The following is a 14,054-nucleotide window of genomic DNA, read 5'->3' on the forward strand; positions in this document are numbered from 1 at the left end:
TTTTCCTCCTCATACATGTCGACACACGCGTACCGACACACAGCACACACACCGGGAATGCTCTGATAGAGGACAGGACCCCACTTAGCCCTTTGGAGAGACAGAGGGAGAGTCTGCCAGCACACACCCAGCGCTATATATATACAGGGATAACCTTATATAAGTGTTAATCCCTTATAGCTGCTGTTAATCTAGTTATTTGCTGCCAAAATGCCCCCCCTTCTCTTTTTTACCCTGAATCAGATGCAGTACTGCAGGGGAGAATCAGGGAGCCGTCCTTCCAGCGGAGCTGTGAGGGAATAATGGTGCCAGTGTGCTGAGGAGATAGGCCCCGCCCCTTCACGACGTCCTTAACTCCCGCTTTTTTGTGTAAAATGGCAGGGGAAAAAATACATCCATATAGCCCTGGAGCTATATGTGATGTATTCCTTTTGCCAGCTAAGGTATATGTGTGTTATATTGCGTCTCAGGGCGCTCCCCCCCAGCGCCCTGCACCCTCAGTGACCGGAGTGTGAAGTGTGCTGAGAGCAATGGCGCACAGCTGCGGTGCTGTGCGCTACCTTAGTCTTGAAGACAGGATGTCTTCTGCCGCCGCTTTCACCGGACCTTCGTCTCTTCTGGCTCTGTAAGGGGGACGGCGGCGCGGCTCCGGTGACCCATCCAGGCTGAACCTGTGATCGTCCCTCTGGAGCTAACGTCCAGTAGCCTAAGAAGCCCAATCCACTCTGCACTCAGGTGAGTTCGCTTCTTCTCCCCTTAGTCCCACGATGCAGTGAGCCTGTTGCCAGCAGGACTCACTGAAAAAAAAAAAAAAAAAAAAAAACCTAACTAAACTTTTATTCTAAGCAGCTCTGGAGAGCTACCTAGTTTGCACCCTTCTCGGCCGGGCACAAAAATCTAACTGGCTTGGAGGAGGGTCATAGGGGGAGGAGCCAGTGCACACCACCTGATATCTCAAGCTTTTATTTTGTGCCGTCTCCTGCGGAGCCGCTATTCCCCATGGTCCTTACGGAGTCCCAGCATCCACTTAGGACGTTAGAGAAATTATGGTTATTGAGGTTAATAATACTATGGGACCAAAATGACCCCCAAATTCTATGATTTAAGCTGTTTTTTTAGTTTTTTTTAAAAAAGACACCCGAATCCAAAACACACCCGAATCCGACAAAAATTTTTCGGTGAGGTTTTGCCAAAACGCGTCCGAATCCAAAACACGGCCGCGGTACCGAATCCAAAACCAAAACACAAAACCCGAAAAATGTCCGGTGCACATCACTAAAAAAAAGTGTTTCAGCACAGGTGATTGTAATTATAAATTAAGAGGGAAGTCCAGAAGCAGAGCATACTGTCCCTCCTGGAGAGAGTCATGTTGGGAGGTATGGTAATCACTTTGGCAGTTCAGGTGCAATGCCCCGTCGTGGGCATCGCACAAGTGTATGTATGCATACCATAAAATGTTGTAGGCTATGCAGTAGCACTGAACCCAGGTTACTTACTTCCTGCAAAAATAAAGTGCAATAATAAATTGAGGATCTAAATTCTTTCAAAACAGCATTTATAAAAACGAATGTACATAATGAATGTACATAATGAACAATTCTGAGACCCATAACAACCAGCTATTTTGGCCCCTCCGATATAGAATCTTCTAGTCCAGTAGTTCTCAAACTCGCTCCTCAGGACCCCACACGGTTCACGTTTTCCATGTCACCCAGCAGCTGCACTGTGTATCACCAACTGTCACATTTAAAAAATCTACAGGTGACCTGCAAAACATGGACCGTGTGGGGTCCTGAGGACCGAGTTTGAGAACCTGTGTTCTAGTCCATCTTGAACAGCGTAACCACACAGCCGTCATTACGTACTGTACCGACAGTGACACTGTACCACTCTGTAGCCGCGGGAACACTCCCGGCCAGCTTCGGAAGCGCGCACGCAGTGTGAGCAGGACGGCCCTACGCTACGGACCGGGAACGCTTGTTGCCTAGGGACACCCGGGCGTCAGGGCGGAGCTGTGCGTAATTTTCTTGCCACTGTCGGTTGACTGAGTGACGCCATGTGAACGGTGCGGATTTGCTTGGTGGTGTGAGCTATACCCGGCGGCGCTATTTGGCCTGGTAACATAACGGGTGAGCATTGGGCTGGGGCTAACTGGGTGGTATTATTTCCCTGGTGCTGCCTGATGTGTGCATGCCATTGTACTGTCTGCACGGAGAGGCGCACACCGCCGCCCTATGCTCATACTGGTCAGTGTGTATCTGCCTGTTCCCTGTACAGTATGTGAAAGGGGTAAATCTAGTAACTGAAAAAGGGGAATACATTGAGGCGTTATTCATTCACACGGCATGGATTATAGGATAATATTACCACATACAGAGGCAGCCCTGGCAGATTTGGTGTCCTAGGCAAAACTGTAATTTGCCTATAGCTTGGGGATGTGTCATTCACCTGCTGGGTGCCCCCCTGAAGCGTTTGCCTATGTGGTCTACTGTATGTCCAGGACGAGCTGTGACCATATGATGTGTATGTTGGTCTTCGGTGCTTAATTCCGATATACGTAGGCTAAAGGTTTACCTGGTGGTGGTGGAGGGACTAAAGCTGCATACACGCTGGATGATATGTAGTCCGATCCACCGGATTGGACATACATATTAGGCACATTGGTGGTCATTCTGAGTTGTTCGCTCGTTGACGGTTTTTGCAGAATTGTGATCAGGCTAAAAACCGGCAGTTCTGCGCATGCGTATGGGCCGCAGTACGCACGGGCCAAGTAATTTCACACAAAACTATGCAATTTTACACACGGCCGAGCGACGCTTTTCAGTCGCTCTACTGATCGGTGAGTGATTGACAGGAAGTGGGTGTTTCTGGGTGGTAACTGAGCGTTTTCAGGGAGTGTGCTGAAAAACGCAGGCGTGCCAGGCAAAAACGCAGGAGTGGCTGGCCGAACGCAGGGCATGTTTGTGACGTCAAACCAGGAACTAAACTGACTGCAGTGATCGAAAGATAGGAGTAGGTCTGGAGCTACTCAGAAACGGCATGGAATTTTTTAGTAGCAATTCTGTTACTCTTTCGTTCGCACTTCTACTAAGCTAAGATACACTCCCAGAGGGCGACGGCTTAGCGTTTGCACTGCTGCTAAAAGCAGCTAGCGAGCGATCACTTCGGAATGAGGGCTATTGTCTAATGTGTACCCGCTATGTTGCTTACTATGCGTGTTCCCGCGCGCATCGTCTGCGCCATCCTCCGTCGGTCCTATGTGCAGGGTTGATGGGCGACATTGCTATCGGGGGCCATGCTGCTTCGTCATTGCCGGCATCGGGGAGTGTGTATGCGGGTCCCGTCGCCCGTGATGTTGCTGGGTACAGAAATCGTCTAATGTGTACCGAGCTTTACTTTACTGTTATATGTGTGTATAGTAGCTTATAGAGGTATCTTTCACAAATTCAAAGGTTTAGAAGTGATCTTTACTGGAGAATTATCAATCTACATTTTCTCTCAGGAACATATGGAAAAGGAATAGTGTAAGTGCATATGTATGAATAATAATAATTAGTCATACATTGTTGCACTAGACTCTTTTCTAGGTAAAACCTAGATAAAGGGTAAGAAGGATAATGTGGGTTTCACAACAAAATTTTGGATGTAATGAATTACAGTGACCCAGAGAACATCGTAATCTTTGTAATATTGTTTAGGATAACTCATCATTTATATATTAAAATGGAAGACATGTGTAATAGTGCCAGTTGATCTCACTTAATTATCAGTAGCTAGCAATAAATTACCATTTACAGCTTTTATTATATCACTCAGTATTCAATTGTAAACGGTTGACTTTCGTCAATATCGGTGTTCACTGTTTACATTATGACCATGTTGACATAATATACCAAGCTCCCAAGTTTTCCTGAGTTTAGTTTACATTCTTTACTGGATACGTTATGGTATGGGAGTCATTGGACGCTGTGCAATTCATATCCCTTTATAACAGTTTAATGGGGCGATGTACTACTATTAAGCCTTGAAAGCACAAACCAATCGTCTCCTAACTGCCATGTTAAAGGCTGTGCTTGATAAATGACAGGTAGGAGGAGCTGGTTGGTTGGTACTTTCTCTCAGTCCGCTTAATAGTTGAGTACACACTGGAGTGACGGGCATTCGTTCTGACATCAGAAGGAATGCCAGTCAGAGAGGATTGCCAGTACACACTGGCACGATGTTAATGAAGTATGGAATGATTGTGTTCTGTCCATCATTAGCATACTACAGGATGCAAGTTTGATGTGTAGCACATCAAACCTGACAATGGTGGTCATTCCGACCCGATCGCACGCTGCACTCCAATCACACGCTGCACTCAGCAGTGGTGCGATCGGGTTGTAACTGCGCATTGCGCATGCGTGTCGTTGCCGGACAACGACGCCGGGAACGAGGAAAGCGGTCACAGCGGCGACCGCAAGAAGATTGACACGAGGAAGGCGTGTCAGGGCGTCAACTAACCGTTTTCTGGGAGTGGACCAGCGAACGCAGGCGTGTCCAGGTGTTTTGAGGGCGGATGTCTGACGTCAAATCCGGGAGCTGCATCGGTGGATCCGTCGCGAATGGTAAGTAGGTATAGGGCTGGTCTTGTTTTGCTAGAAACTTTTTTAGCACACCAGGGTTGCACAAGCGTTCGCAGCCCTGCTATGCTAAAAACACTCCCTCATAGACGACGTCAGGTTGATCGCACGAGCAGCAAAAAGTTGCTACGTGCGATCAACTCGGAATGACCCCCCCCCAGTGTTTCTAGCGACTGCGGGCACCCTGTGTCAAGCTGGCTCCTAAATATGCCTTACTGCAATACGGGATCAATTTAGTAGCAGAGAACAACAAGCAATATTTTAATAGTTAACTCATTCCAAAGGTGTTACAGACTTTTAGGATATACTGTATAGCCTTCTCCAGATACCAGCCCTGTGTGTCCTACGGGACACTGTGGTGAGGAGAGCCTACCCACTTAATCGACTAATTGCAGAGTTTAGCAGCGGAAGGGTTGCAGCGGTTTCTCACCCCAAGATGCGGCACTTCTGCCACCTCCGACACACCACATCTTCGGCGCCACCCGTGATGCAGAGCACCGCTTCGGGGATGCACCCTTTTCAGTGTGGTCTGCTGTGCTCCGAAGGGGAATCTTCTCTCCTGCTGCAGGATTCCGATCTCTGCCATCCTCCCCGCTGTTCCGTGCCGTCTTCTTTAATCCAGCCAAGGTCTTCTGCCAGTGCTCCCATCGCTGGTCAGTCTCCTCCCTTGCTGCAGTGTCCTGGTCCACCGAAGGTTGGATGTCCTTCCCCGGTCCTGCGTCTGGCTGGACTCCTCTTCTGCGACATCTTCTCCACTCAGCGCGGACGGCTCTGGCCGCTCCGGTGACAGGTGCAGGCGTGAATCCTCCAGGGCCTCCTTCATACGTGCTGCTGCTGTCTGCTAATTAAAAAATAAGTTAGTTACGCCTCTGGTCGTCTCTCACTCAGCACACCATCACCTCCCCCTGCGTCGTCACTCAGCACACCATCACCTCCCCCTGCGTCGTCACTCAGCACACCATCACCTACCCCACTGTGTCTTCTCTCAGCACACCATCACTGAGACTTGTAGTTCGACAGGATAGCTCTGGCAGGTAGTCAGACAGCATGGGAAGGGCAGAGGGTGGTACTTTTCTGCTCAGGGCCTCAGGCACTTTCCACCACAGACTGCACCGCAGTCAGACACGCGGGCTGCGGATATTCAAGCAGGCTGGCGGGCGTTTGCTAGTGGGCGGGCCGTCATTCAGGCAAGTCCACAGCTCCACCTCAGTGCCTCAGAGCTGTGGCGGATGAGGGCGACGTGACTTCATGCGATGCTGCAATGGTTGCTATGGGTGGGGGGAGGGGGGGAGGCGTGCCTGGGAGCTGCAGCGTGTGAAACGTTCTCCCGGTTAGCAAATGCATTACTGACCGGGAGGTGCGTGTCTGTCAGAGAGGAGGAGGGGAGGGAAGGGGAGTGGGCTCCCTCCTGCTCCTCCAGCCGGTCCACCTCCTCCAGTTCGTAACGGCCTGCGGCGGTGCGCAGCAATATAAAATTCAGTGTAGAGCAATAGCGGGGGCGAGTGGGCATGATGACCTGGCTGCCTGTGGCGCCCCCTCTACCGGGCCTGCTCGACCCTCCCCCCTTAGTTACGCCTCTGGTGTGTGTGTGTGTGGGACAGTGTGAGTGTGTGTCAATTTTTGCTGTCCAGTTTGTGTGGGGGAGGGGAAAGTATAAGAATGTGTGTGTAATCTACAGATTACACACACACAGACTGGCCACCCCCCAAACCCCACACACACACCCACTCAGACTACACACACATTCTCATACTTTCCCCTCCCCCACACACACAGAACTACAAATATTCACTTAAACTCACACTGTCCCACACACACAATTAACACACACTCACACTGTACCGCACCCCCCACCCCAACAGTAAACTGCTGCTGCCGCCTGCCTGCTCACCTGCCACCTCCGAGGCTGCTCACGCGCACCTCCGATATCGCGCATGCGCACCTCCGCGATGTAGAGACACTGCTTGGGGGGGGGAGTAGGGGGAGGCTCCGTCCTAGCTGCTGCTGCCTGTACAGTGTGTGGGGTTTGTCGAATGGGGCGAGCGGGCCGTGCAGATGCCGGTGGCGCCCCCCTCTGCTGGGGCTGCCACTGCGCCCAGGGAACGTGCCCTGCTCGCCCCATGCTAGTTACGCCTCTGCTGACATCACACACCCACCCTGAAAATGCTTGGGAACGCCTGCGTTTTCCCTGACACTTTTGAAAACTGCCAGCTACCACCCATAAACGCCTTCTTCCTGACAGTCGCCTTGCGAGTCACCAATCAAAATTCTTGCACCATCCTGTCATTGTTTGGCGACACGCATGCGTATTGCGGTGCACACACAGTAGTTTAATAATCGGCTGCTGTGCGAAAACGCACAGCAATTATCAGGTCTGAATCAGGCCCTTAGTTTGTACTTGTGTCCAAAGCTTTAAATGGTATATTTTTAAGCTCTGCGGTCATTTCCAAGTTGCTTTATTTTTCTGTGTCCCAGAGATGGCTGCTTAGCATTTAATGGAAGGAGAAGTGCCACTGTTGCAGAACTGCTGTTCATAGTAAGACAAATCCCTGCCCTGAAATCTATAAACCCAATCTCACCTAGTCATGCATAAAGAAAACATCGGATTATACTCACGGATAATAAGTTTTAATTCAAGAGACTCTATGGCAGCCTTATATTGAGAATAGGACCTCTTCTTCTCCCCCCCCCATAGACAAGAACCCTCCTCTCCCTCTCATACCCAAGGTACTGAGGATAATAAGAAAAAGAGGAGTAAGAACTATACTCTTTGTTTCGGATTGGCCAAGAAGGGCTTGGTACCCGGAACTTCAAGAGATGATCTCAGAGGACCCATGGCCTCTGCCACTCAGACAGGATCTGCTGCAGCAGGGGCCCTCTCTGTTCAAAGACTTACCGCGGCTGCGTTGACGGCATGGCGGTTGAGCACCGGATCCTGAGTGAAAAAGGCATTCCGGAGGTAGTCATTCTTATCCTGATCAAAGCCAGGAAGGATGTCAGCCTGAAGTTCAGACGTTGTAAGGGAGTGCTGCATATTCAGCCCCTTCTTTGTGCCCCAGTGGCACCTTGGGATCTCAATGTGGTTTTGGAGTTCCTGGAATCACATTGGTTTGAGCCACTTAAAACCGTGGATTTGAAATATCTCACATGAAAAGTGGTCATGTGTTGGCTCTGGCTTCGGCCAGGCATGTGTCAGAATTGCCGGCTTTGTCATAAAAAAGCCCTTACCTGACTTTCCATATGGATAGGGCAGAGTTGAGGACTCGTCCTCACTTTCTCCCGAAGGTGGTATCAGGTTTTCACTTGTACCAACCTATTATTGGTGCCTGCGGCTACTAGGGACCTGGAGGATTCCAAGTTACTGGACGTAGTCAGGGCCCTGAAAAATTATATTTCCAGGATGGCTGGAGTCAGGAAAACTGACTGGCTGTTTATCCTAGATGCACCCAACAAGCTGGGTGCTCCTGCTTCTAAGCAGACTATAGCGCGCTAGATTTGTAGCACTATTCAGCTTGCGCATTCTGCGGTGGGACTACCGGTGCCTAAATCTCTAAAAGCCCATTCCACAAGGAAGGTGGGCTCATCTTGGGCGGCTGCCCGAGGGGTCTCGGCTTTACGACTTGGCCGAGCTGCTACTTGGTCAGGGGCAAACACGTTTGCAAAATTTTATAAATTTGATACCCTGGCTGAGGAGGACCTGGAGTTCTCTCATTCGGTGCTGCAGAGTCATCCGCACTCTCCCGCCCGTTTGGGAGCTTTGGTATAATCCCCATGGTCCTTACGGAGTCCCCAGCATCCACTAGGACGTCAGAGAAAATAAGATTTTACTCACCGGTAAATCTATTTCTCGTAGTCCGTAGTGGATGCTGGGCGCCCATCCCAAGTGCGGATTGTCTGCAATACTTGTAAATAGTTATTGTTACACAAATCGGGTTGTTATTGCGAACCATCTATTCAGAGGTTCCATTGTTATCATACTGTTAACCGGGGTTCCTATCACGAGTTATATGGTGTGATTGGTGTGGCTGGTATGAGTCTTACCCGGGATTCAAAATCCTTCCTTATTGTGTCAGCTCTTCCGGGCACAGTGTCCTAACTGAGGCTTGGAGGAGGGTCATAGGGGGAGGAGCCAGTGCACACCAGATAGTCCTAAAGCTTTCTTTAGATGTGCCCAGTCTCCTGCGGAGCCGTCTATTCCCCATGGTCCTTACGGAGTCCCCAGCATCCACTACGGACTACGAGAAATAGATTTACCGGTGAGTAAAATCTTATTTTTTCGCCCAAGATGTTGCCACTGCTTACGTTGAGTGTGCCTTAAGAATTACTTGCTTTTTTTTTTTTTAAGACCTTCTTTCTCTTACGTCCTAGAGGATACTGGGGTCCACATTAGTACCATGGGGTTTAGAAGGGTCCACTAGGAGCCTTGGGCACTTTAAGAAATTAATAGTGTGCACTGGCTCCTCCCTCTATGCCCCTCCTACCAGACTCAGTTTAGAAAATGTGCCCGGAGGAGCCGGTCACGCTTATGGAAGCTCCTGAAGACTTTTCTGCATTTATTTTTCTGTGTTTGTTATTTTTCAGGCAGGACTGGATGGCACCAGCCTGCCTGCTTCGTGGGACTTTGGGGGGGGCAACCTCCTTCAGGGTTAATGGTCCCGTTCCCCGCTGACAGGACATAGCTCCTGAGGTACCTATTCGTAAGCCCCACCACGGCGACCGTACACTCCCGCAGCACGCCGCCACCCCTAACAAAACCAGAAGTAAGAAGAGTGGTGAGTAGATAGCAGGCGTTCCGGTTAGTGGGTCGCTGCTGGTAATGGCGGCATGAGGGTAGGAGCGCAGCGCTGACAGGCTGCGGCTTCAGGCTTCAGAGACATAACATGTTTCGCTGTGAGGGGCGCACTGAATCCACAACTATACCCACACTGGCATTTGCCTTCTGGGGAAGATGGTAGCCGCCTACGAGGTGCTACAGTACGGAAGGTTTCACGCAAGGCCCTTCCAGCTGGATCTGTTGGACAAATGGTCTGGTTCGCATCTCCACATGCACCAGAGAATATGTCCGTCACCAAGAGCCAGGGTTTATTCCTCACCTGACCATGGGCCGAAGGTTCATGATTCAAAATTGGATTCTGCTAACCACAGACGCAAGCCTCAGAGGTCGGTGAGCAGTCACCCAGGGGAAACAGTTCCAAGGAAATTGGTCAAGTCAGGAAGCCATTCTGGAACTAAGGGCCATAGACAACGCCCTTCTACAGGCATCACATCTTCAAGATCAAGCCATTCAAGTTCAGTCGGACAATGTTACGGCAGTAACGTACGTAAACTGACATGGCGGAACGAATAGCAGAGCAGTAATGTCAGAAATGACAAGTTTTCTCCTCTGGACAGAAAGACACGTGGTGGCGTTGTTGGCCATCTTCATTTCGGGAGTAAACAACTGGGAAGCAGACTTCCTCAGCAGACACAACCTCCACCCAGGAGAGTGGGGCCTCCGCCCAGAGGTGTTTGGGTGCTTGACACGTCGGTGGGGCATTCCACAAATCGACATGATGGCCTATCGTCTAAAGAAGAAGCTCCAGCGGTATTGTACCAGTTCGAGGGACCCATAGGCAGTGGCAGTGGACACTCTGGCGTCCCCATGGATCTACCAGATGGTGTATGTGTTTCCGCCACTGCCCCTGATCTCAAAGATTCTCAAAATAATAAAAAGGGAAAGGGTTTCAGCAATTCTCATTGCTCCGGACTGGCCAAGATGGGCTTGGTACGCTGATCTACTGGACATGCTCCTGGAGGATCCAAGGCCTCTACCTCTTCGAGAGGATCTCCTGCAACAGGGTCCGTTCGTCTACCAAGACTTGCCACGTCTACATTTGACGGCATGGAAGTTGAGCGTCAAATTCTAGCTCTGAAAAGAATCCCGGATAAGGTTATTCCGACTTTGATCCAAGCCAGAAAGGGGGTAACGTCTAAACATTACCACCGTATTTGGAAGAAATACGTCTCTTGGTGTGAAAACAGGAAATTTCCTATGGTGGAATTTTAACTGGCATGTTTTCTGCTTTTTCTGTAGTCAGGTGTGGATGTGGGGCTACGCCTGGGCTCCATAAAAGACCAGATTTCGGCCTTGTCCATTTTCTTCCAGAAACAATTGGCTTCCCTCGCTGAGGTTCAGATGTTCTTGAAGGGTGTTCTGCACATTCAGCCACCCTTTGTGCCTCCCACGGCACCTTGGGATCTCAACGTGGTGTTGCAGCTCCTCTGATCGGAAATGGTTTGAGCCCTTACAGGAGGTGGACGTAAAGTTTATTACGTGGAGGACCGTTACACTGTTGGCCCTGGCTTCAGCCAGGCAGGTGTCGGATCATGGGGCATTGTCTTACAAGAGCCCCTACTTGATTTTTCATGAGGATCGAGCTGAAAACAGAACTCGTCAGCAATTTCTTCCAAAGGTGGTGTCTGCGTTTCATATCAACCAACCTATTGTGGTTACCGACACCTCCTCTACCTCAAAGTCCCTAGATGTTGTGAGGGCATTGAAGGTGTATGTAAAGCGAACAGGTCGTCACAGGAAATCGGACTTGCTGTTTGTTCTTTATGATCCCAATAAAATTGGGTGTCCTGCTTCTTAGCAGACAATTGCACGCTGGATCAGGCTTACTATCCATCATGCTTATTCCATGGCAGGTTTGCCATGTCTAAAATCTGTTCAGGCCCACTCTGCTAGTTCAGTGGGTTCTTTCTGGGCATCTGCCAGGGGTGTCTCGGCTTTACAGCTCTGTCGAGCAGCTACTTGGTTGGGTTCGAACACATTTGCTAAATTCTACAAGTTCGATACTTTGGGCGCTGAGGACCTTCAATTTGGTCAGTCAGTTTCGCAGGAACCTTAGCACTCTCTCCCACCTGGTTTGGGAGCTTTAGACATCCCCCATGGTACTAATGTGGACCCCAGTATCCTCTAGGACGTAAGAGAAAATATGATTTTAATTACCTACCGGTAAATCCTTTTCTCTGACGTCCTAGTGGATGCTGGGAACTCCGTAAGGACCATGGGGAATAGCAGGCTCCGCAGGAGACTGGGCACTCTAAAAGAAAGATTAGGTACTATCTGATGTGCACTGGCCCCTCCCTCTATGCCCCTCCTCCAGACCTCAGTTAGAATCTGTGCCCGGCTCGAGCTGGTTGCACACTAGGGGCTCTCCTGAGCTTCTAGTAAAGAAAGTATATTTTAGGTTTTTTATTTTCAGTGAGATCTGCTGGCAACAGACTCACTGCTACGAGGGACTAAGGGGAGAGAAGCGAACCTACCTGCTTGCAGCTAGCTTGGGCTTCTAGGCTACTGGACACCATTAGCTCCAGAGGGATCGAACACAGGCCCAGCCTCGGTCGTCCAGGCCCGGAGCCGCGCCGCCGTCCCCCTTGCAGAGCCAGAAGCAAGAAGAACGTCCTGGAAATCGGCGGCTGAAGACTTCGGTCTTCATTAAGGTAGCGCACAGCACTGCAGCTGTGCGCCATTGCTCCCTATGCACACCACATACTCCGGTCACTGATGGGTGCGGGGCGCTGGGGGGGGCGCCCTGGGCAGCAATTAGAGTACCTTAAATTGACTAAAAAACACATAATATAGTCAGCAAGACTATATATGTGTAAAATCCCCTGCCAAAATATCCATAAAAAAGCGGGAGAAGTCAGCCGAGAAAGGGGCGGGGCTATCTCCCTCAGCACACTGGCGCCATTTTCTCTTCACAGTGCAGCTGGAAGACAGCTCCCCAGGCTCTCCCCTGCAGTTTCCAGGCTCAAAGGGTTAAAAAGAGAGGGGGGGCACTAAATTTAGGCGCAAACTGTATATAAAAAGCAGCTATAGTGATAAATCACTTCCTGCTAGTGTAAATCCCTGATTAAATAGCGCTGTGGTGTGTGCTGGCATACTCTCTCTGTCTCCCCAAAGGACTTTGTGGGGTCCTGTCCTCAGTCAGAGCATTCCCTGTGTGTGTGCGGTGTGTCGGTACGGCTGTGTCGACATGTTTGATGAGGAGGTTTATCTGGAGGCTGAGCAGGTGCCGATAAATGTGATGTCACCCCCTGCGGGGTCGACACCAGAGTGAGTGGATATGTGGAAGGTATTAACCGTCAGTGTAAACTCCTTATATAAAAGGCTGGATGACGTAACAGCCGTGGGACAGCCGGCTTCTCAGCCCGCGCCTGCCCAGGCGTCTCAAAGGCCATCAGGGGCTCAAAAACGCCCGCTACCTCAGATGGCAGACACAGATGTCGACACGGAGTCTGGCTCCAGTGTCGACGACGATGAGACATATACACAATCCACTAGGGGCATCTGTTGCATGATTACAGCAATGAAAAATGTGTTACACATTTCTGACATTAACCCAAGTACCACCAAAAAGGGTATTATGTTTGGGGAGGAAAAGCAGCCAGTGTTCTTTCCCCCATCAGATGAGTTGAATGAAGTGTGTGAAGAAGCGTGGGCTTCCCCCGATAAGAAACTGGTAATTTCTTTAAAGTTACTGATGGCGTACCCTTTCCGGCCAGAGGATAGGTCACGTTGGGAGATATCCCCTAGGGTGGATAAGGCGCTCACATGCTTGTCAACAAAGGTGGCACTGCCGTCTCAGTATACGGCCGCCTTGAAGGAGCCTGCTGATAGAAAGCAGGAGGCGATCCTGAAGTCTGTATATACACACTCAGGTACTATACTGAGACCCGCAATTGCCTCAGCATGGAGGTGTAGTGCTGCTGCAGCGTGGTCTGATACCCTGTCAGATAATATTGATACCCTCGACAGGGATACTATTTTGCTAACCATAGAGCATATTAAAGACGTCGTCTTTATATATGAGAGATGCACAGAGGGATATTTGCCGGCTGGCATCCAGAATTAATGCAATGTCCATTTCTGCCAGGAGGGTATTATGGACCCGGCAGTGGACAGGTGATGCTGATTCTAAAAGGCACATGGAGGTTCTGCCTTATAAGGGTGAGGAATTGTTTGGGGATGGTCTCTCGGACCTCGTATCCACAGCAACAGCTGGGAAGTCGACGCTTTTACCTCAGATTCCCTCACAGCCTAAGAAAGCACCGTATTATCAGGTACAGTCCTTTCGGCCTCAGAAAAGCAAGCGAGTCAAAGGCGCTTCCTTTCTGCCCAGAGGCAAGGGAAGAGGGAAACAGCTGCACCGGACAGCCAGTTCCCTAATCAAAAATCTTCCCCCGTTTCCTCTATGTCCACCGCATGACGCTGGTGCTCCACAGGCGGAGCCAGGTGCGGTGGGGGCGCATCTCCGGAACTTCAGCGACCAGTAGTAAGTAGTATCACAAGGGATACAAGCTGGAGTTTGTGGCGACTACCCCTCGCCGTTAACTCAAATCAGCCTTGTCTGCTGTCCTCGGAGAAAGGGAGGTAGTACTGGCGGC

The 14,054-nt window shown here is 50.2% G+C and overlaps 1 protein-coding gene across 3 annotated transcripts in view; it reads left to right on the top strand.

The window, feature by feature from the left end:
• The first annotated feature begins 1,848 nt into the window (after positions 1 to 1,848).
• Positions 1,849 to 14,054, top strand: part of CCDC138 (coiled-coil domain containing 138) — a 333,074-nt gene continuing 320,868 nt past the window's right edge. For 2 of the 3 annotated variants that reach the window (XM_063953820.1, XM_063953819.1), the window contains exon 1: positions 1,849 to 2,129. The gene's annotated coding sequence lies outside the window, so the exon portion shown is untranslated. The remainder of the gene's footprint in view (positions 2,130 to 14,054) is intronic. The other variant, XM_063953821.1, reaches the window with a different exon arrangement.

Source organism: Pseudophryne corroboree, chromosome 2 (assembly GCF_028390025.1).
Source record: "Pseudophryne corroboree isolate aPseCor3 chromosome 2, aPseCor3.hap2, whole genome shotgun sequence".
Lineage (NCBI taxonomy): Eukaryota > Metazoa > Chordata > Amphibia > Anura > Myobatrachidae > Pseudophryne > Pseudophryne corroboree.